The sequence below is a fragment of the Electrona antarctica genome (assembly GCF_951216825.1).
Source record: "Electrona antarctica genome assembly, chromosome: 7".
Classification (NCBI taxonomy): Eukaryota; Metazoa; Chordata; class Actinopteri; order Myctophiformes; family Myctophidae; genus Electrona; species Electrona antarctica.
Window position 1 is genome coordinate 26,791,368 of NC_136812.1, and position 23,318 is coordinate 26,814,685.

Sequence of the window (23,318 nt, forward strand, 5' to 3'; positions counted from 1 at the left end):
TAAAAACAAATGATATGCCCAGTCACCATCTTGCATCTGTTATGTTCCTTTTTACTGACACCAAGTTTAAAATAAGAATTGAGTGCACAGAATATCAATATGAAGCAACTGAAAAACATGTTATTTCAATGGTAGTGGATGGAGAGAGAGGATTTTTGTCCAACCACGAAACGGCAACCAATGGGTGCGAAGAGGGGCACAACCACGGGCGGGCCTTGACAAAGGGTGAATTGATGGGGTGGTTTTTGGACAAGGAGTAATATCAAAAAATGTGTTTTACAAAAGTCGGCCTCCTGTGGGTGCTATAACAGGCCGTTCTGGAAAATTTGGGGCAGAGGTTCATCGTTGGCATCTAGGGAGTGTGTGTGCAAAGTTTGGCATCGACCGGGTTAACGGTGCCGGAGATTAGCTGTACACAGACGGACGGACACACAGACGTAGTGCAAAACATACTCTCTGTCTCTGAGTATGTTAATATATATAACGTATACAATTGGGGTGGTTGTATTTTGTCTCCATGCTCTTCCATTGAGACATTTAGATTATTGTGTTAAGGTCATATCTCACCTAGACACAGGATCTGACATGAATTTTGACGGTCAAGATTCAACTTATCCCCTGAGCAAGCAGGCAGGTTCTATTAGCTCAATGATAAAAATGTCAGCACTTGCATAGGAAACCGGGTTTAAATCCGGGGTAGAAAAGGAAAGTTGCATAGTGCGGCTTTAATTTATAAGCTAATTACTGTAACCTTTGGAAAAAATCCATTAATTATAAGATTTGACAGATTTTGACCTAGCTGATTATGGATTAAGTGCTCATATTGCAGCTGAGTATTCCATTTTTGCCTGGTTTATTAGCGATTTAGACATTTGCCAGTACCAGTGTGGTAATGAGTTGATTGTGCCCTTAAAAAGAGGAACAGTCTCTCATGGACATGATTCAGAGACACGGAAGCATCTAGGTGAGAGAAAGTTTAAGTTGTGTCTTTCTACCACTTCATAACATCATGGTGCAAAAGCAGAAAAGTGTTTGCAAGTGATTGTATCGGAATACTCAGTGCACAAATAAGGCTGTTTTCTATCTGTTTGAAATGTCAAAGGTTGTTTGTTTGTTTAACAGCATATAGAGTAGGAGTGAGGAGGTAGCATAAATTACCATCTTCATTTCATAATGTCAGAAGAGCCCTACACAGGAGAATGAGACCTATAAATAATAGTAATAAACCTGGGTTATGGAGTGACATGTAATACCAATTTAACTACGTTCAGCCTGGTAACCTGGTGAAAATTAATCTATGAATCTATTAATATGTTTTTGCGTGAGAGCACCATAAGACATACTGTAAAATATTGCATAACGGTTCACCCAAAATATACATATTTTCTATCGATTTCACACCATGAAGCCTTGGATTCATGGAGATTCTTTTGTTTAAGCCAATAATTTGATGACTGGCTGCTCACTGCTCAGTAGGAGACCCAGCTGGTCATCAAATTATCATGGATGCGACAAAAGCAAAACAATCTCCATGGATTCAAGGCTTTATGGGGTGTGTAATTGATAGCAAATGTGTGATTTATTTTGGGTGAACTATACTTTATTTATTTCCTAACTCATACAGGTACAAGAGTTGAAATGTTGCTGGGACAACTTCTACAGAGACTGTGCTAACACAAGAATACAATGTAAGTAGTGATTTTTCGCTCGCATCGGCCATTTTCTATGAAAGTTGGGGTTTATTAAAACATAAGCATATGTGCGTCATGTCATATTAGATTTTTGCGTTGGCTATTCAAAAACAGCACATATACAAGGCAAGCTCTGAGCTTGTACATCTGTTATTTTTGTATCTCGAATGTGTGAGAACTACTGATTTCGAAGGCCTTTGTAGAATGGGCCTCAGGTCTTAATGGGTTAAGTGGTTAAGAGTCACCTTAGAGCTGTGATATTATGGATCGTGATCCCAGCCTTCAGGCTGGGGTCTCTCTTTCTAACCCTCTGCCCTGCCTGCTGCCTGCTCCATCTGTAAATCAAATTCAGCTCCTCACTGGAACGTTAAGTGCTGCCAAGTGCAGCTTCATCCCTCTGATGTAGAGTAGCTATAATAGGATGAGACAATAAAAGCCTGAAGTGTGCATGTGTGAGAGGGAGAATGGTAGGTAGACCCATTAGATAGTTTCCATTTCATCTCAGATCTTTTTTGTGTCCGTCTTTCAGCCATAGGTTTTTCCCCCTTTCTTTAGAACCTTTGTCATAATTTTGTGTGTTTGTCATTTTGTTTCTGTCCATGTACTCAACAATCTTAACCACTTGTTAATAATGTCATAGGCGACGTCGCGGTACCCAATTACCACCGTAATTATAAAATAGTTTAAGTGGTTAAAGTATCAAATTCATTACTGGGATAGAGTAAGAACCTTCCTGGGGGATGATAGAAATAGTGCGATAAAGACAAAGGATTATGAAGTGAGGAGTCTGTTGTAGTGCAATACAGAGGAGGTCAGACAGGGAGTGTGGAAATGAAATAATGACACTAAGCTTGAGAAATGGGGCAGTGAGGAAATAGTTGGAAGCATAAATAAAAGCCCAGTGAGATATGGGAAAGGATTGGAGGAATGGGATTTAGTCAGTCAAAGAGACGGTAGAGACCATGTGAGATGGATGGATTGGATGATTCATAAAGGCCAGATATGCAGCAATCACATACAGTCCTCTCAAAGCCTCAGCCTTGTCTGGTAGGTTTAGACTTATTTCTTAAATACTGTGCCATAAAGACATGACTGGTGGCGAGTGGGTTCGAGCTGCAGTATGTAGCTCTGTGAATCTGGGATGAGTATAAGCAATTTTCAAATAATATGACCTCGATATAAACCTTTATGTGTATTTGCTCTTATTTTTCCTACTATTTTTTTGTGTTACCCCCCATGGCCCTAATAATAGTATTGAGAGAATGGCATCTTGGTTGCATGGAAAATGGACTATGGTCTTTGGGGGGGCAAAGTGTTTATACTCTCAGCTACAAAACGTCCACGCTGATATTGAACCCATCCTGCAGCTGCCTACAAACTCAAGAGCCCTTAAACCTGTTCAGCCTCTCATAAAGCCCATTAACACCACACACTCACACCATTCTTCTGCCTACACATACGGCATGTCATAGTATGAGCGAATAGAGGAAGGGAATCAATGTCAACTCTGTTGTGTTTGTGGTCTGCATGGATGCGATTAATACAAGCCGACTGCCATTTTTGGCTTTCTGACTGGCCACTAAAGTATGTATTTACTGGATGGATGACTGGCCATGCAGCTGACTGACTGAGTTAGGCCTAATTTTAAATCTGTTATTTATAGCAAGCAACACCTCAACTGTTAATGTTTAAGTGATTGTTTGCTTATCTAAACAATTAGCTGAATGACTTTCTGATTTATTGACTAAGTAATTGACAGCTTGAGAACACTGAGCTAATCAGCTAAATAATTGTCAGTGACAGACCATCTATCTAACAAATTAACTAACTAATGTTACAGGCAGGATTACACTACACTTACCTGATTAACAAACCAACTGCCTGTCTGTCTGTCTGTCTTACTGACTGACTGACTGACTGACTGACTGACTGACTGACTGACTGTGTGGCAAGGAGCCAGGCTGACAATATGACAGTATATTAAAATGCAGCATCAGTCTCATACTGTCTGCCATGCCCTTGTCAATCCCTCAGAGTCCTGTGGGGTTCGTCACAGTCATATCCATGCAGTTATACTGTAGGTCTTGGCTTGGCTTGGCCTTGGCTCTTAGGTTAGCAGAGTCAGTGTCTTCTTTTAAAACGCTTTTAAAAACACATCTGTATGCCAAGTGTTTTTCTTAATATTGTTTTTAATTGTTTTGTTGACCTGTTATTTTTCATGTTTTATTGTTTCTGATGTTTTGTTGTTTTGATGTTTTTATGATTACTGTTTTATAACCTGTCTGTAAAGCACTTTGTAACTATATGTTTGGAAAGGTGCTATACAAATACAATTCATTGTCATTGTCCAGGTCCCAGATGTTGGCTCACAATACAATGAGAGCACTGCAGAAATGTCATATCATGAAAAAGGAAAAGGTATAGGCTTGTCAACTGAGCCATGAGGAGGGTTTATGCATTCTCCTTGATGTGGAGAAATAACCTTGGGCAAATCTCCAACATTGTCATGTACATGTACTGTACATAATTTTCACGCACGCACGCACGCACGCACGCACACACGCACACACACATATATATACCTGTAATGTCGTTGCTATTGGGGGGAAACGCGTTGTGACCTTGTAGATAGATTGTCCCTACTTTAGTGGAACAATCATAAACCCTCTTCATGGCTCAGTTGACAGACGTTGAGCTACTAATAAGTAAGCATTCCGTGGCCATGTTTCCATTGACATTTGCAAAACAATTTTACCGCGGGCGTCAGGGCGTGTCAAAGTTTTTTTTTATGTGAATCTTTTTCATCCATAGAAGAATAAATCACACCCGTGTAAAGTGAGTGGTGCAACTCCGTGTGGGGGTTCCCGGAAGTTCCAGACCCACAGGAACGCGCTCAGGGTACTGGCCCGGTTCCGGCGAGCTGCCCCGCGTCCGAAACGGTCGAGAAATGACAGTTACCGTGTGTGGGTGTGTTAAGCCCAAACCACACGGGTTGGCTTGGGACAAAACGTTTTTTAAGGTAGACCACACCAATGCAACTCATTGCAACTCAATGAGTTGCATTGGTGTGGTTTACCTTAAAACAGTTTTGTCCCAACCCGATCCTTTGGTGTGGTTTGGGCTTTAGGCTGCGCAACAGTGACGCTATTTTCGTGCTCGGACACAGCCAGCCAGGGACCCAGGGACACACATAGCTGTCTATAGGAGTGGTTGCACCACTCAAAAACATGACTCTCATGGAAAATAGGTGAAGCACTCTGATTGAAGCTGCCACCCTAAAGTCTAACTCTGAACTCTGCTATACAGCAGTTGCAGTGGTCCAGACTCCAGAGTCCAGATAACCTGTTTCGATGCCATGTCTTTGACATTTTTTGTCCATATACTGTATGAGAATAATTCTGCACAGTAAGCTACAACTGTGTTTCTGCATGTTGCCCCATGGTCTCTGCCTTTGCAACATAAAGGACAAATGGAGAGACAGCCGTTTTGTAAATATTTCATCAGTGCATTTCCCTGGGTCAGTCCTCTAATGGATCTGATGCACATACTGTAGGCACCGGCTCTACATGAGACTATGACAGTGAAGGATTGAGTGCCTGTGGATGTACTGTAGGTCTGTGGTGTTACTGATGGAAACATTAGCTTCATCACAAATTCTCACAATAATGTACTGCATGTGTTGCAACTGTACTTTGTGTGTTTAGTTGCTAATGTGTTTTTCTACACAAACTCATAGTGTGTGCATCAATAAGTGTTTACACTGGCTCACAAATGCGTTATGGAGCTCACTATATTGGGATGTTTGTCTTAAAGGATTGGTTTGTGTGGGAGAGGTCACAACGATATCGTCACCACTCACTGTGAACATCTGGGCCAGGTCCCTGTTTGCCATGATAAAGATAGTCCTTTTCTCCCACAAACAACTCAAAATGATCGAACTCTGAACCCATGCAGGTGGAGTGTGAGAGGGTAGGGTATGGAGCAGGGGGGTGATTGCTTGTAGGTGCACGCAATCATGTTCTTATGGTGAGTAATCGGGCTGTTCTTACATGTGTTTGCATGAATATCATGTGCACGTGTTGATGTGTTTGCATGCTTGTGTGTATTGTGTACAGTAGCTGTCTCTTTTGCTACGTATACAGTAGTGCTGTATATGTGAAGGTTCCATTCCTATATTGAGTCTGAGCAGCCAGGGGATGCAGGGTGTGGAAGTACAGTACTTAAACAAACAACACACCATGAAGAGGACTCTGTATCACTGTCATTGTGGCTGGTATTGGATTGTTAAGCATATTTCTGCATTATAAACCTACCGAATATGTATATTGTATGCAAAAAACAGACTCTTGTCCACCTATGTAGTCATGCATTGTACATATCCATATGGTCAGTATGAATGCTCTTCACATAGAGGGAAAACATAAATATTCCAAAGTGTTTACATTTTATCTTCCGGCAAGGCGTCGATAGAAGATAACAATGTTTGGGGCTGCACTTGACCTCATCCTCCTCCGCATCTCTGTGTGTGTGTGTGTGTGTGTGTGTGTGTGTGTGTGTGTGTGTGTGTGTGTGTGTGTGTGTGTGTGTGTGTGTGTGTGTGTGTGTGTGTGTGTGTTATGTGTGTGTGTGTGTGTTATGCTGATGAGTCATGTCTGGTGTTCAGGCTGCGCTGCGAGGACTGACATGTTACACTCACACAGAGAAGGGCAGAGTGTGATACCATGCTGTGCAGGCAGGACCTCTCAGCATGCTTGGATAGCACAGGATAGCAATCTCTCTCTCTAACCGTATGTGCGCGTGCGTGCGTGCGTGCGTGCGTGCGTGCGTGCGTGCGTGCGTGCGTGCGTGCGTGCGTGCGTGTGTCAGTGTGGTTATAATAACACAAATCGTATAGAGTGCTTTCCTGGGTACAAAAGATGCTTTAAAGCAGAAATAACATGCATTTTAAAACTGTTTTTAATATTTAATATAATATTGTCTATGTCCCTCAAACTTATTTCTAATGGTTTGAGCCTCAATCACCACTCTGATATAACCAGTCCTTGTCATTTCTTTCTGGACTTTGAAAGCAGTTTTAGCTGCAATACCACAATGTCCTGAGGTGGTGGGGGTGCTGATATGCAGATTATTTAATATTTGAGTCATTATAATTCTGACGCTAGATAAAACCAGGCTTGTTTCCATTCCATGCTGGCTTGGAAAATCAACAATGGCGGACATTGTAAACAAAGTGGAAATGCAAATTTGGAACTGAAGACTGAAGAAGAGGAGGAATAATACAAAGTAGGGTGACATTGATGACATCACGATGAGGACAAAATCAGTTGAGCTGTTCCTCAGAGCACCCATATGATATGAAAGCCTGACTGTTCAAAATTGGTTATTTGTGGGGATAGAACACACATATGGGAGCCCCAAAAACACAAAAGCAATTGAAAAAGTTGAATTGTATGTTAGGTCCTTTAATTATAAAACAAAACCAATAACTTTATGAAGGAAAATATTTCACATCATATTTCATTGGTAATGACCATTGAAAGAGCCACACGTTACCTTTTTAGTATACCTCTGCATTGTAAAATGGTAAATGGTGCATTTATATAGCGCCTTTATCCAAGGCGCTTTACATAGATTGTGCATTACATTCACCTATTCACACACACATTCACACACCAATTGCGGCGGAAGCCATGCAAGGTACCAACCAGCACATCGGGAGCAATTTGGGGTTCAGTGTCTTGCCCAAGGACACTTCGACATGTAGACAGGAGGAGCCGGGATTCAAACCGCCGACCCATGGATCATTGGACGACCTGCTCTACCTCCTGAGCCACAGCCACCCATTGTAGTTTATTTCAAGTTTATGTTCACCTTTCAAAACAAGGCGAACCAATCAATGTAATTGATGGTTTGTGCTGTGAAGTGTGAACCAATCAAGCTAAGGTTTAAAATAGATGCCAATTGAGAAGTAATCGGCGGACAAACAACCGCTCCTGTATTGTTGGCAGTAAATGCCAAAAAGGAGAAAAAAATCACACCCGTGTGAAGTGAGGGGCGTTCTTATCATCATACATCATCTCATTCTGGCCAATCACAATTTGCGTCCTCACTTTTGTCATCAATGTTTGCGTTTACACTGGCCTAATGTGCACACACACTCAAAACTGGTCTTAGGAAACAGTAGCGAGACAATGTTTGTGTTTACACAAACCCTCAAAGCTGGACATAGGAGGTGCTAGCACCCCTCAAAAAGAGAATTAGAACCTGTCCTTTTCCCCAATGACATGCTATTGTTAATCAAATCAGACATAACACATTGGCATTATTATTTCTCTTTCTAGTGAGCAGATGGGCATACGGATTGCTGGCAGCAAAATCTGGTTCAGTTGTGTACTCATCTAGGGCTGCAACTATCAACCATTTTCTTAGCGATTATTCTATTGATTGACTTTTCAATTAATCAATTGGGAACATTATTGAGCTTTCTTATATATTTCTTATATATTCTTATATATAACAAATACATTAAAGACTTAAGCCCTATTCTATATTCATGCAGTCGCAAAAGTCCATAGTCATATGATGTAATTTTCAGAAGCCATGATCTAGCACCCCTAAAAACAAAAAACACATTGCACACCCAACATTGTCCCACCCTGAGCAAACAATTATTGTGACAGTGGCAACGAAAAACTCCCCCTTAACTAGAAGAGACTTCAGGCAGACCCAGCCTCTCGGGTGGGCGACCATCTGCCTCGACCATGTCGGGAGGGGAAGAGAGTGAGAGAGAAGGAGTGAGAGAGAGACAGAGAGGGATCTCCCTCTCTGTCTCTCTCAAGCAAATATACAAGCAAATATACAAGCACTAACAATTACAATAATACTAAATATAATAGTGGACAATATTAGATCATATAATATAGTAGTTATACTTAAAATTCACCTAAAAACCAGCTCAGGTAGTAGGTTCATGCCTTGTTCAAAACTGCGGATAGAAAATGTTCAGAGGGGCACGGTGGCACAGTTGGTAGTGCTGTCGCCTCACAGCTAGAAGGTCCTGGGTTCGATTCCTGCTCGGGGCGCTGTGGGTGCTCGCGGCATGTTTCCTCCTCAGTGCCCATACCCGAGGCGGGGTATGGGCACTGAGGAGGCGGGGTTACACCTACCAGGTGTAAAGGAGCAACTTGGACACTCAGGCATGAAGGAAGCATGAGTTCAAGTCCGTTGCTCTCCCCATGTCCCCCATATATGGGGACTAGGTTGGCGCCTTGGCGGAGGGTGTGTAGTAGAGCCCAGGATCACATTAGATAATTGGCACAGGGGTGAAAAATGGGTTACAAAATCATGGGATAAAGATTATTAGAAGAAAAAAGAAAATGTTCAGAAATCATGTGTTCTGGCATTTGATACTGTGATAGAGCTTGTCCGCCCTTGCAGTAATGATGTGAACGCATAGTGGCTGGGGTGGCTAGATGATACTGGACTTTTGCCCATCTGCACATGGTTTTGAGTTAGGTTTAGGCATAATTTCTGTGAGGTTGTGGGCTAAGGTTAGGCATAATGTTTGTGAGGTTAGGGTTGGGGTTAGGATAAATTAAATGTTAGGGTTTAGACGCAATCAAGGCGAAATACCTGGGAAAGAGGCAGTCCCTTGATGATGCATTGAGCTTTGACCACCTCTCATAGAATTACTGGAGGGAGGACTGAGGGCAGCTCATGATGCGCTGGGACTACCTGCTGTCCTGCTGTAGGCTTTTCTGTTAATAGGCGGTAGCCTACAGTTCCCATACCAGGCCGTGACACGTACAGCCTGTCATGACACTGTAGATGGAGCATTGTCCTTCACACATCTCAACAACCACCCAGCCAAATCAACTTTCAAACTTGGCACGCGTATCCCGACGTGAAGTCCGTCGAATACCTGGATTAATCGCCAATATAACCCATATGCCCATATATACCGTAGGCTTATATGGAGATCCGCTTGTTCACTGATCCACCCATATATTACTGATGATATACACTATACAGTATGGCCATAAAAGGGACTCAAGGTGCCACACAGACAGATACAGAGATCTCCATAATCTGTATGAGCATAAGACACAGACAACAGCTACTCGGTTATAACGGGTGGGTGGCATGCATGTCCAACTTGCATCGTTCCTGAGTAGACCAGGACACCGGTCTATTGTATTAAATGTGTAGGAATTAAGTATATTCACAGTCTGACAGTGCAGTCTGACAGTGTTTCTCATGGATTGTGACCTTTGGTTACAGTGGTAATGTAGTCCATTGCGACACCCTGCTGGAGCCGATTAATTAGAATCCAGAGATACACCAAGCTTCCTCCGCCATAATAACTATCTGGGCCTCGCCAATTGGCCTAGTCAACGTTGTACTTATCTGAGCAAATCTGTTTTCATAATTGTAATTATTGTATGCATAATAAAGGGAAAACTTGCTATAGGAACAAGGTCCGAGACTGCTTCGCTTCGGTGCCCCCAGGTAGATTGTTGTTCCTCACCTTTGCTAACAGATGCTGAGTAGACATTCCTTTTTCTTTGCAAGTTAGTGTCACAGTACGCTCCTCTGCCCTTGGACTTTTCTATATTTGTGTTCTGTACCTTATTTTGTAGTAGTGTTCTGTGATTTCCTGTCTGCCTTGTTTGCTGTCACCTGCCGTGTCTCACCCATAGAGTAATAAAAGGATAGAAGCCGAACCGGGGCGACAGCAACCCCCGCTATTCATTTCTTTTCAAAATCTTTTTATTCAGGTTTTTGACAGTAGCCCAGGGGCAAGTATTAAAGGACCACTTCACCACTTTTCAACTTCTCTTCCTATAATTGGTCCTAACTAATGTTCATGATAAAATACCACCATTTTTTCCTACCCAGTCTGTGTCTCATAGGAAGGCTGTGGGCAGTTCAGAAACCCGTCCACCAGTGACATCATCGATGGTGAATCCAAGCTAATAGAAACGGCAGGCTTTATTTTCCTGAAAAGTTGCAATGCAAAAGTTGAAGCCATCGTTCTCACGATAATACAAATCTAAATATATTTAAAACAAATCTTGTTTAAAAAAAAAATCTGCCTAATGATGATGTCACTGGTGGACGGGTGTCCGAACTGCCCAAAGCCCTCCTATGAGACACAGAATGAGTAGGAAAGAATGGTGGTGTTTTATCATGAACATTAGTGAGGACCAATTATATGAAGAGATGTTGAAAAGTGGTGAAGTGGTCCTTTAAACAGACATATAAAATATAAAAATAAAACTCCCCTATCCCACCCACAATCCCAAGGATAGTCGGAAAAACAGTCTGGAGGAAATAAAATAAATATATATAAACACACACACACAAAATACATGCATACATAATTACAAAAATTAAAAATATAATAAAATAAAATGCAGATTTTTCATAGCAGAGCAGATTTTGTTTCCGCTGTGGTTTGGCGTTGGCCGAGGCATAGGCACGGCACACTATGCAGTTTGTGTGTTCCCGCTATTCATTTCGATGGAAGTTGTTAGTCCTTGTCTATATATATGCCCCAGACCGCCAGTGTGTTCAGTCCCTTGTCAGTTTGTCGTCGTATATGTCAGTATATGTCAGTCCTATAGTCCTATAATCCTAGTTATTTCCAAGTATATTGTTCCTTGTGATTTCTTTGAGATTAAAACCTCTTGAACATTCACTTCTCTGCCTGGCCTGGTCGTTCTGCATTTGAGTCCTATACCTCCGTGTCCACACCGTGACAGTTAGTGTCAAAAGATGTAGTGTAGGTGTTGGAAAACATCTGCAGAACTAAAATGGTAAATGGTGCATTTATATAGCGCCTTTATCCAAGGCGCTTTACATAGATTGTGCATTACATTCACCCATTCACACACACATTCATACACCGATTGCGGCGGAAGCCATGCAAGGTACCAACCAGCACATCGGGAGCAATTTGGGGTTCAGTGTCTTGCCCAAGGACACTTCGACATGTAGCCAGGAGGAGCCGGGATTCGAACCGCCGACCCATGGATCATTGGACGACCTGCTCTACCTCTTGAGCCACAGTCGCTCTATATTTTGTGAGAGAGTCAGAGAAAAACGGAGAGGCAAATGTATATATATAATTAATATTCCATCATATGATAGTAGTATCATTATAACAGGCCCATAATTAGGGCCTGTTATCATTGTAATGAGCAGTTATCATCAGACCCCACTGCAGTTTTCACAGTGTGAGATAGAAACATCACCACCAGTACAAGGCAGGCGCTGTTATAACGCACGCGCACGTACTGTATGTGCTGGTTAAGTGCACTTGTGTATACTTTCATCGTGTGTGTGTGTGTGTGTGTGTGTGTGTGTGTGTGTGTGTGTGTGTGTGTGTGTGTGTGTGTGTGTGTGTGTGTGTGTGTGTGTGTGTGTGTGTGTGTGTGTGTGTGTGTGTGTGTGTGTGTGTCGGCAGCACCCCTCACAGACTACCAGATGGCTGTGTTTCTTAATCATTGCTGTGTTATTTAAGCAGTAAATCCTCTGTTGGAAAACTAACAAACAACAAACACACACACACACACACACACACACACACACACACACACACACACACACACACACACACACACACACACACACACACACACACACACACACACACACACACACACACACACACACACACACAATTCCTGCTGTGTCAACCTCCCCATCCCCCGACTCCCATGACACACATGCACACATCCCATCCACAACAGCCTACAAACCCCCCCAACAAATCCACCAGGGGATCTTCAAATTACGGAGGAATGGTGTCATCTGTCAACGTCCAATTAGAATGACATGGCCACCATGTCTGATAATGTAGTCCACACATGGCTACACTCTATACGTGATGGAAAGGCCCAGCTTTTTCCTTTTAGGTCATGGATCCTTGAACTTGACTCAACATTTGACAGTCAATATTACAGTTGCTGCAAGAAAATGTATGCACAGTAAAAATGTGTTAACTAAATGCCCTCTTAAGAGTCCATTTGGTTCCATTTGTACTTGTTTTGAGTTATATTATCAGTTAACACTTAATTCTTATCCTTTATTATATCCTTTCCCTCCATTGCCCTGTATCTTTTCATGCACGTGCGTGGCTGCGTGCACAACCCCAAAATATCATCATCCCAAAACATGATCGAGACAGACAGAAAGATGGTAGGGCATGCCTCCTAGAGGAGAGTTGCACTCTTCCAGACCTTCTTCTTTGATTGGACATAAATATCATCTCAATTCAAGGATAATTATAGACCTAAATGATGTAGTTATGTAGTCATATAGTGGTGATGCATACAAGGCGTGGGTATACCGTATAAAGGTTAATTTCCTGTTCATGACAGAGAACATATCTTATTGCACATTAGCGTGTGTGTGTGTGTGTGTGTGTGTGTGTGTGTGTGTGTGTGTGTGTGTGTCATTTTCACCCTGCCTGCAGTGATGTGTGGCAGGTTATTACTGTAATTGGTCCTGTTTGTTTGCGTGTGTTAGTTTGTTATTAAGATAACTTAAAAAATGGATTAGCAGGTTTTCATTCAACTTCATTTCATTTCAACCTATCTTCATATAATTGGTCCTCAGCTCCTCACAAATCCTCATTATAATATGGTCCAATTTGTTGTTGGTCAGAATCCCGCCTACCAGAGACGATCGGGAACCATCTAATAAAATTGCAGGCTTTCTATTCCTGGAAAGTTAGCATTCTTTAATAGAAGCCATTGTTCTCGCATTAATACAAAATTAAATAAAATCTTGTTTGAACCTGCCTACCGATGATGGTCACTGGTAGGCGAGTTTCTGAACTGTCCAAAGCTCTCCTCTGAGACACAGACTGAGTAGACAGAAAACGGTACCATATATAATGAGCATTATTGAGGACCAATTATAAAAATGGAGATAGGTTGAAAATGGGTGAAGTGGTCCATTAAAGGGGTGATCATAGCTGCCCAATGACATCATTAACTTTTGTTTTGAAAAGGTAAATATCAAGATCACAATCAAGGTCTGACTGTTGGAAAAGTAACTTGAGAATGCGTGATCGGATATTCATGACACATGGTGAGCATCATCAGTATGCCTTGGAGAGATAATTAACTTTTTGGTTGAAAAGTTCAACAGTAAAGGTCAGAATTCAAGAATCAATGTGTGTATTTAACATTTAAACTTGGTGGGAAATGATTTGACTCAAAGGTCAATGGTCAAGGTTGCATGGCATTTGTATTATCCTGTATCTGCATGTTAATCTGGTAGCGCTCATTAGATGCAATATGCTGCAAATGTGTTGCATCTGGTAAAGCGGATGCATGTATCATTCATCCTTATCATAGAGTGGTCAGTTGCATCTAACAATCACATTTGTGTTGGGGATTTATTTGTGTGTGTGCTGATGTAACATATGTTCCACGACAGCCGGACTGACTGTTGACTAGTAGAGCAAAACTATAGCCAATGGTGTTTGTGTGGCATTAGTTACTCAATGTGTATGTCATATCTGTTGTGCAGATGTAGGAACATACAGTAGGACAAAGGCATTGCTATTCCCTGGCAATTAATAACCAGTGCATGGCCATGCATCAGACATAGGGACGCTATACTGCATAGCATGTTGTGGTTCAGTCGGTCAGTCTACATTAAAGAAAGAAGGGGGTCAGCACTCAGAAAAATATGTTTACTTGTCTTTAATCTTCCATTATTAATGCCTTTACAAATCACAGCAACAGCATCCAGACTTCATCAGTCTGAAACTAAATGATCAAATGACTCGTGGTAGAAAGGGATTGAAAATCACAATGTTTGACTGCCTTCCAGTAGAACGGACTAAAGCAATTTGACAAAACAAAACAACATCTGGACTGCTAAAAATAATACAGTGCTACCTCAGCATGAGCACTGCACGTACACCAGCACCTGCTGCAGCCTTTTCATTTAAAGCCTGGGGTGGTGATATGTAAATTTAACTTTGTAAACAATTAAAAGGTGTTTGATTATCACCTCTTCAGCAACCAGTTCACCCTGAAGACATATACGGTAGACACCACCACTCATTATTATTATTTTGAGATTACCCTTAAGAAGAAAGGTTTATTCAGGCTTGACCTTATTCAACTCGTGGATCATAACTAGGAAGTATTATTAGTATTGTTGTTTAAAATAGTGAAAATACGTGTTGGTGATGCGTTGTGAGCCTGTCGATCGCCTATTTTCATTATTTGAAATACAGTAAGTGGTGAGTTCATTATATACTTTAGTACAATATTTGCCTTGGTAATATAATGGTGTGTCACAAGTATCCAAAAAACACAAATACTAAAGTACTTACTCAAAGAATGTACTTAACACCTAGTCCGCCAGCATTTATTAACTAACTAATTCACGCCAGCATTTTCCCCCGTTCAACTCTTATTTTGAAGAGCCAAAAACCCAGACCAGATGTATGATCTTATGTGATGCATGATCACTTCCTGTTTACCGTCCGTGCTGCTAAAACATGAGCAGAGGTTCATCGTTTGCATCCAGGGAGTGTATGTGCAAAATTTGGCATCGACCAGGTTAACGGTGCCGGAGATTAGCCTTCACAGGCGGACGGACGGACACACGGACACACAGACTCACATACGGACTCACACACACACACACACACACACACACACACACGGACGGAGTGCAAAACATACTCTCTCCCCATGCCTCGGCCTGGTGGAGACAATAAGAGCAAAATTGCCAGAATGTGATCATGGCCAATAAAGTGTTATAAAGTAGTGTGTGATAAAGTAACAGTGTCGCACATAAATTAAAATCATCATGAAGATTAGTGGCAAGAAATAGTGATGGATCCACATTAATTTCACATTTCATCAAGACTATAATAAATCAACTGTGAGGGATGAGGATTGGGGGGAAAATAGTTAATCTTTCTTTTAATTTATTTTCATTTCCTGCCTGATTGGAAAACCAATACAACAGATCTCCAAAATGGATATTGATTGTCATGATTAAATCTTAACAGCAGAATTCTTTTTAAGGCATTTCCAATCCTTTTTGGAAACTGAAGAACAGTGGCGTATCCAGGAATTACGTTTTGGGCAGGCAAGATATGTGTTAATTGTCGTCTCCCCGCGCACAATCGTAGCACAAGGTTTTCAAAGAGATGAAAGGCATGCATTTACATTCCAATGGGTGATTGAGGTGATTGAGCTCTACCGTAACGGCCAATCAGCTGTCCATTAATAGTTCTCAGGTCTTGTTTTTGTCATCTCTTTTTCTCATTGTATGGATTTTGGCCAGGCCAGAAATGGATTTGGACGGACGCCTGCCCTCGCCTTATTGTAGATACGCCTCTGCTGAAGAATAATATGTATGTGCTATTGTGCTCCTCTTTTAATCACAGACTTCTGTTGCTGGGTGTCACTCAGCAATGACTGGGGCATCAGAAGGGATTACATCGGACAAAGGTCACACACTGTATTTAACCTATGATGTATTGAGGAAATCCCTGCGTGCGTGCGTGCGTGCGTGTGTGTGTGTGTGTGTGTGTGTGTGTGTGTGTTTTATTCTGTCTTTTGGGCCTATGCAATCAGTTTTCTGAGCCACAATAATAGGGTTTTCAAATGCTGGCTACAGGATTCCTTTTGGTGGAACAGTGACACATGCACACACATTCCAACATATGCACACTGAACATATCAGTTCTAAGCAGGAATTGTTTATAGACTCACAATTTTGCTCATAGTATGATTAGCCAATAGCCATTGCTCAAGGAGTTTTTCCTTGTATGTACTACTGCACCAATATTGTTTTCGTACAGATTCCGCCATATCGCAGGTTAGGCAGTTCTGTGCTGTCGTTTTCCACGAAATTCGGCAAACATGGTAGAGGGTCGTGGGAATCGCTCAAGGACTGAAGCTCACAGTAATTCGTCAAAGGACCTCTGACATATAGATCTCCCAATGAATGAATTAGAATTACCGGTATATGGTCTGCTCTATCCACTTTTTTTACCTCAAAAAGCAACGTCAAAGATTTTTGAGTTGACCACTCCTCCTTGAAATCGCATTTCCATTCATTTGTGTGGCGTCTTGACCTGCGTGGTTGGCTGCGGGAGTACAGCGTTGACAGACAACCCCTTCAGCCAATCAGTGTAACAAAAAAGTGACGTCATCTCCAGTCTCCAACCAGCTATTTAAAGAGGAGACTGTGAAGAGAGGGGCTTTTATAGATGACCCTGTCTTATCGCTGCTTGCAGCTATATTTTATTATTAATTTCCTTTTTTAACTGTTGGCTATTGTTTAGTTTTTATTTTATGTATGGAGTGTCTTACATATCCTGGATGAGTCTTTGTGATACTAAACTTAATAAAATAAAATAAACAAAAAGTATATGAAAGCTGAATCTGGACGGGAGGGAAATGATGGGTGTCTATTATTATGTATTACAAATGTATATGTTGACATGAACACATGGGAGGGGAAAAAATGTAAAAAAAACCCAATAAAAAGATTTATTAAAAAAAAAAAAGCTGAATCTTTGAAATATCAAATATGTGTGCTGTACAATTTAGTAATATTTGCAGCAATGGGGTGCCCTTTAAGCATAGATAAAACATATTCAGATTTTTCTAGATAATTCACTTAATAGGCTAGAGTTTCATGGTTATAAACAGCTAAAGTACAGCAAAGTTAGCAATGTGTCTCCAAAGCTTCACCGAATACTTATTTAGCTCGTTAAAAGTGGGGGTATAGACCGTCTGTCTGTCTATATAGCTCTAGTGGCTACTGGCTATATATTTTTCCACAATTAGGCTACAAATCAATTTGTATCATAGCCACACACAGGCTATCTCGCTCTGTCAGGGTACTGAGGGTAGTCGAGCATAATCATTCAACACTGACTCTCAATTGGTCCACACCATAGACTGGTCCACACTCGTCGTCTGGCAAGTAGGAGGAGAGGACGCTGATTTCAGATGCTTTTTGATACAAGAAAGCTGTTCCCTTACAAAAACTACACCACGTTATCCAACGAGGTTGTGAAATGTAACTGATAGCCTAACTAACAACATCCTTTTAGAATTGGTTACAAGCGTTAATTCAGTTTCGTTTTACTGTAATATTTCCTTGTTCATTCGGGGAAAGTGGAGAAAGTCGAGTCTCCAAAACGAGAGATGAATAGCCTACAATTAATGTGAATGAAAAGAAGAAAACAGACGCCGACGAAACATGTTCCGCGAAGAGTCGGGATAAACCTGAACGAGGATCGTTTGAGGGGAGATTGTGGAATAAACTCGGAAGGACGGATGGACAAACGCAGTCACCGTTGGAGCTATTAATGCATAATTCTTGACAGCTGTCTCTTCTCATTGAAAACAACGCCAGGCGTCGGGAATTCCCTTTGTCCCCCATGTGCGACGGTTGATGCGCTGCTGAGAAGGTAGGCAATCAAATATTCAATGCATATTCTTTAGTTATATATTTTATGCATATAACTTGCATTTAACTTATCTTGTGTTGTTTATTAGTTTATATTTAAAACTTGCGTTTAGTGTATTTGGCCTCCTTTGATTGATTGATTGCCTATACTAAACAACAGTTTGCAAATAAAGAAAGGGGAAAAATACTGTAAAGCTTTTCAAAAACATAAATATATTTGTGTGTGTGTGTGTGTGTGTGTGTGTGTGTGTGTGTGTGTGTGTGTGTGTGTGTGCGTGTGTGTGTGTGCATTTGCCTAACATTGCTGTAGCAGTATAGTAGTTCACTTGGGATCAGGCTGGGGACCAACAGTCCTGCAAAATACGAATGACTTCAGATCATAGGTTGAAACCTATGATCTCTCTGGGTGCACTAGCTGTTACTTTATAGTCTATATGGGGAGATCAGATAACGGTGTGTATATGGCATCATGGACAATAGAATTACAACAACATTTTTTATAATGGGGATTTGTGACTTTGTATCATTTTGGGTCCTTCCGCTCTTTTTTTATGACATTTCTCCCCTGGCATTTTGTCCCCTTTATGTTTGAGGGCACTTTGTGGTTTGGTTTCTGAGGTATAGGCCTATATCATATAATGCTCAAAGTGGCCACACATGGCTTAGGAAAGACACTTATTATAACCAAACTCTTATGGGTACGGCTGTAAAAGATAAACTTATACCTCCTATTAGCCAAATTACAGCAATTTAAAAGGATGCTGGTGGGATATATTATACTTTGCATGACCATAAAGGGATCAGAGTGTACTGCTGTATCAGCCTTACTGGTGATTTATAATGGATATTGAAGTCAGAAGAATGTCTGTTAAAGGACCACTTCACCACTTTTCAACCTATCTTCATATAATTGGTCCTCACTAATGTTCATGATAAAATAGCACAATTTTCTACTCGGTCTGTGTCTCATAGGAGCCTAGGGGCGGCCACAGCAAACGCACGGTCGCCCCTGGTTTTGAGTTGGCGACTGATGTAGCTGAAAGACGGGTTCTGAACTGCCCACAGCCCTCATATGAGACACAGACCGAGTAGAAATTAATTCATTTTTTATCATGAACATTAGTGAGGACCAATTATATGAAGATAGGTTGAAAAGTGGCGAAGTCGTCCTTTAAGGTCTATGCATATGCCAGTTTTTAGGTGATAACCTAAACCTACTCACCGCAGTGGTTGGGAAAACTACGACATGACATCACTGAACCGTGGTGATAAGCGACTCACAGCTCATCCCAGAACATCTCTCTGTTTTTACTAACCACTGCAGTGATTGCGGTGGTTAGGTTATCACCTGTTGATGATGCTCTATTTCAATGTACTAAATCTGCCTGTTATTGACAATGGACATTGGGTATATACTGTGTATTCAGGGAAATACATAATTTGTATTGAATTGACTTTTGAGGTGACTCTTTAGGGGGCACAGTGTCGCAGGTGGTAGCGATGTCGCCTCACAGCCAGAAGGTCCTGGGCCCACCGGGGACGCTGTGGGCGTGTTCTCTTCTCCGCGTCATCAGAGCCCATACCCTATAGGGCGACTGTGGCTCAAGAGGTAGAGCAGGTCGTCCAATGATCCATGGGTCGGCGGTTCGAATCCCGGCTCTTCCTGTCTACATGTCGAAGTGTCCTTGGGCAAGACACTGAACTCCCGATGTGCTGGTTGGTACCTTGCATGGCTTCCGCCGCAATCGGTGTATGAATGTGTGTGTGAATGGGTGAATGTAATGCACAATCTATGTAAAGCGCCTTGGATAAAGGCGCTATATAAATGCACCATTTACCATTTTGGCGAAAGGGCCTTCTGTGTGGAGTTTTCATGTTCTCCCCTGTCCCCTAGGGTAGGTACCCTCACAAAAACATGCAGTAATCCTAGCCTGGTCTCTATACTGCCTCCCCCTTGTCAGCCTGATGGAGGGGAAAGGAACTGGTTAGAATAACGTGTTCCTTTCACGCGCTAACTCCTCCCTGTCAGGAGATAAGAATCACTTTTTTTGGGGGGATATGCCATGCCTAAATTTGTATGCCAAATACCTGTATACATAGCTATGAATATGACTATGGTTTCACACTATTATTTTACATTCCACAAACCAGAAGACAGAGCGCTCTGGTCACGTTCAGTTGTTTAGACAGATATCTTGTGTTGTGTTTATAGGCGGTTGCGGCCCCTCTCAACCGAGCACTTGCCCGGTCGGGCAACTCGAAAGCAAACTCCACCTGCCCGAAAGTTTTATTTACCTGCCAGTGGCAGGTGGGCAACCCTTAGTGTCAATGCCTGGGAAACAAATGGCAGAGAGAGGGAACCAAGGGATGTTGTGACTCTAGTCGCACTGCCGCACACCCATCTTCATAGTGCCTTTAAATTCACAAGAGTGAATCTATTTTCTTTACTCTTGAGCTTTCACAACATTGAGTGAAGCTCAGCATAATGGGAATTTCATCTTGGGTGAAATGTGGAGGTTACCCTTCCAGATGATCAAAGATCCAACCCAGCTGTGTAAATCACACCATTAACAAAAACACAATAATGTGAGGCGCAGAGGCGGACTGGCAGGCGTTTCCCTGCTGCCTCTCTCGCATGTCAATCTTCAACATCCATCTCCATTTTACTCACTCACTCTCTACTGTCTTGTCATTATGTTCTCCTCTGTGCCACTCTTTGTCTGCCATTCTTCACATGGCCTAGCTGTCTTTTGCTGCTCTAGTGTGCTTCTCCTCAAATAAGTTGAACTAACCACCTTGTCGTTAATGTCTGTCTCCTCTTGTCCTTTCCATCATTCCCATGTGCCTCTACAGAGGATAATGTAACAGTAAGTTCCATTCTACCCCAAACTTGGTGTTCATTGATCTGTTGGCTTTACAGTCCATGTTTGAAAGTGCCATGTCATTGATCTAGGAGCAAGTCTCTTAGTGACCTCCACTATATTCAATTTCCACATTACATGAGCAATTATCTCTACTCACTCTAATTCTCATAATGGACTTTTACTATTTACAAATATATAATCAGTTACAGTTCTGCAGACCTGATTTCACTGTATGTGTGCACTGTTTATCACTTAGGCTCATACTGCACCATACAACAAATAGTGAAAATAACGAATCTACAAGCTCACAGTGCATTGCTTTGCGACGTGTTGTGAGCTTAATGGATCTTCACACACACTTTTAGCTGTTTTTGTCGATCACCTAGCAATCCAGAGCAATGAACGGTTGGATTTGAAATGACAAGATATTTCATTAATATCAGTTAATATGTTAATAGTTATTTTGTGGCCTGGGCCGTGGCTCAGCGGTCCAGGCACCTTGGCTGGTAATCCAGTCTGGCAGTGTGCCGCAGGCTCGACTCCCGATCCCGAAGGCCTTTACTGCATGTCACTCCCCCCATCTCTCTCCCCATTTCCTGTCAGCCTACTGTCTGTCCCTCCATAAAAACATATAAAATAAAGGCGAAAGCCACACAAAAAAAACATATAAAAAAAAAAGAAATTGTTATTTTGTATAGCAAAAATTGTATTTACAAGCTGCTGTAAAGGGGACAGGACAGCATTTCATATTGTATTGTATGTTTTTTCAGTTTTTACTCTTATGACCTTGTAAAAGAACAAATCTTACGATTCTGTCGTTCCTTTCTATGGGAAGTGGAGTTTATAGCTCGCTTTTGAGTTGAAGTTCAGGACACACTTTGGCAGGAACAGCACACCCCCATCTAAATAAGAAGTCGGGAGTCTTTGAGATATAATCTTTCTGGTCCAAGCAGATTCAACGAACTTCCTCAGACGTATCAGTAGGCAGAGGCCATTTATCCTCTGGCTAGTACGCGAGGCTAATATCTTACCTAATTGATACAACTTCCATGTCTTCTCCAGCAACATTAAGATTCTAATCAGATAGGACAAGTTTGCAGTATAGTCTAGAGAGAAAGGGAAATTATTTTTACCCTTAAGTCAAGTCGTGCTATGGATTTGCCCATGTTGTGAGCTTTTCCATTTGAACTGGAAGTCCATTCTCCAGTGGAAACAATGAATTGACCTGTCAATCCTGGAAAAGGTCAATCCATCAATTTCAGGGGAGAGGAGAGACCCTTAGCGGTGATTACTGGCTGACTGCGTGCTGACTGCAAACCTGTTGTTTTGGGGAGCGCTGGTTTCAGTTAATTCAACCTCCTCTTGTGTGTTGGCTAGTGAGGTGCACCCTAGGAGACATTTATACAAGCGCAACAGTATTGCGCAGTTGCGCACAGAGAACAGGACGAAGCATAAATTATACTTGATGGGCTGCAGCTGCGCGTGCAGCCATGGACAACCAGGCTCTGCTGCCGTGACCATGAGCGCACCTCCCGTTCTTATGACAGCGACTGGAGGTGTGGTTTTGAGCCACAACTTATTTGAATTGCTATTATTGTTCAAACACAACAGAAACCAAGGATTATATATTTCAAGGCAGTACCAAAACAGTATGTCACTCGAGTGCTGTATCTTGCGCACACTCAGTCATCAGTTAGGCGCGCAGTACAGAAAACCTATGATCGAATACTGGCCGCGATTCTACTGGCCAGGAATTAAAAGAGCTGTCAATCTTTTGCCAAAGTTGTCCCAAGTGTCAGAAAACGCCCCCCCGGCCCTCTTTTAGAAACGCTCTAGTACCGCTGCCTATTATTGAGACTCCATTCGAGTGGCTAGCTATGGACATTGTGGGGCCACTCCCCAAATCCGCTAGAGGGCACGTTACATCTTGGTACTCGTCGATTACGCCAACCGGTACCCCGAGGCCATCCTGCTCCGAACTGCCTCTGCCAAAACAGTAGCGCATGAACTTTTAATGCTATTTAGCCGGGTCGGAATACTGGCGGACATTTATGGCTTTATGGCCCGCATGTTAAACGTGCTGTATAAATAGCTAAAAATCAAGCGCATCCGCACCTCTGTTTAACCCCCCCGAGACGGATGGCTTAGTTGAACGCTTTAACCAGAAGTTGAAAAATATGCTTAGGAAACTCGTTGATATAGACGGGAAAGATTGGGACCAACTAATCCCCTATGTCCTCTTCTCCATTCACAAGGTCCCCCAGGCATCGACGGGCTTCTCTCCCTTTGAATTGGT

At 42.0% G+C, this 23,318-nt stretch overlaps 1 protein-coding gene across 1 annotated transcript in view; it reads left to right on the forward strand.

Moving 5' to 3' along the window:
- Positions 1-17,609: 17,609 nt before the first annotated feature.
- pde4ba (phosphodiesterase 4B, cAMP-specific a) overlaps positions 17,610-23,318 on the forward strand; it is a 231,833-nt gene continuing 226,124 nt past the window's right edge. Inside the window, exon 1 of the mRNA XM_079505866.1 lies at positions 17,610-18,159. The gene's annotated coding sequence lies outside the window, so the exon portion shown is untranslated. The remainder of the gene's footprint in view (positions 18,160-23,318) is intronic.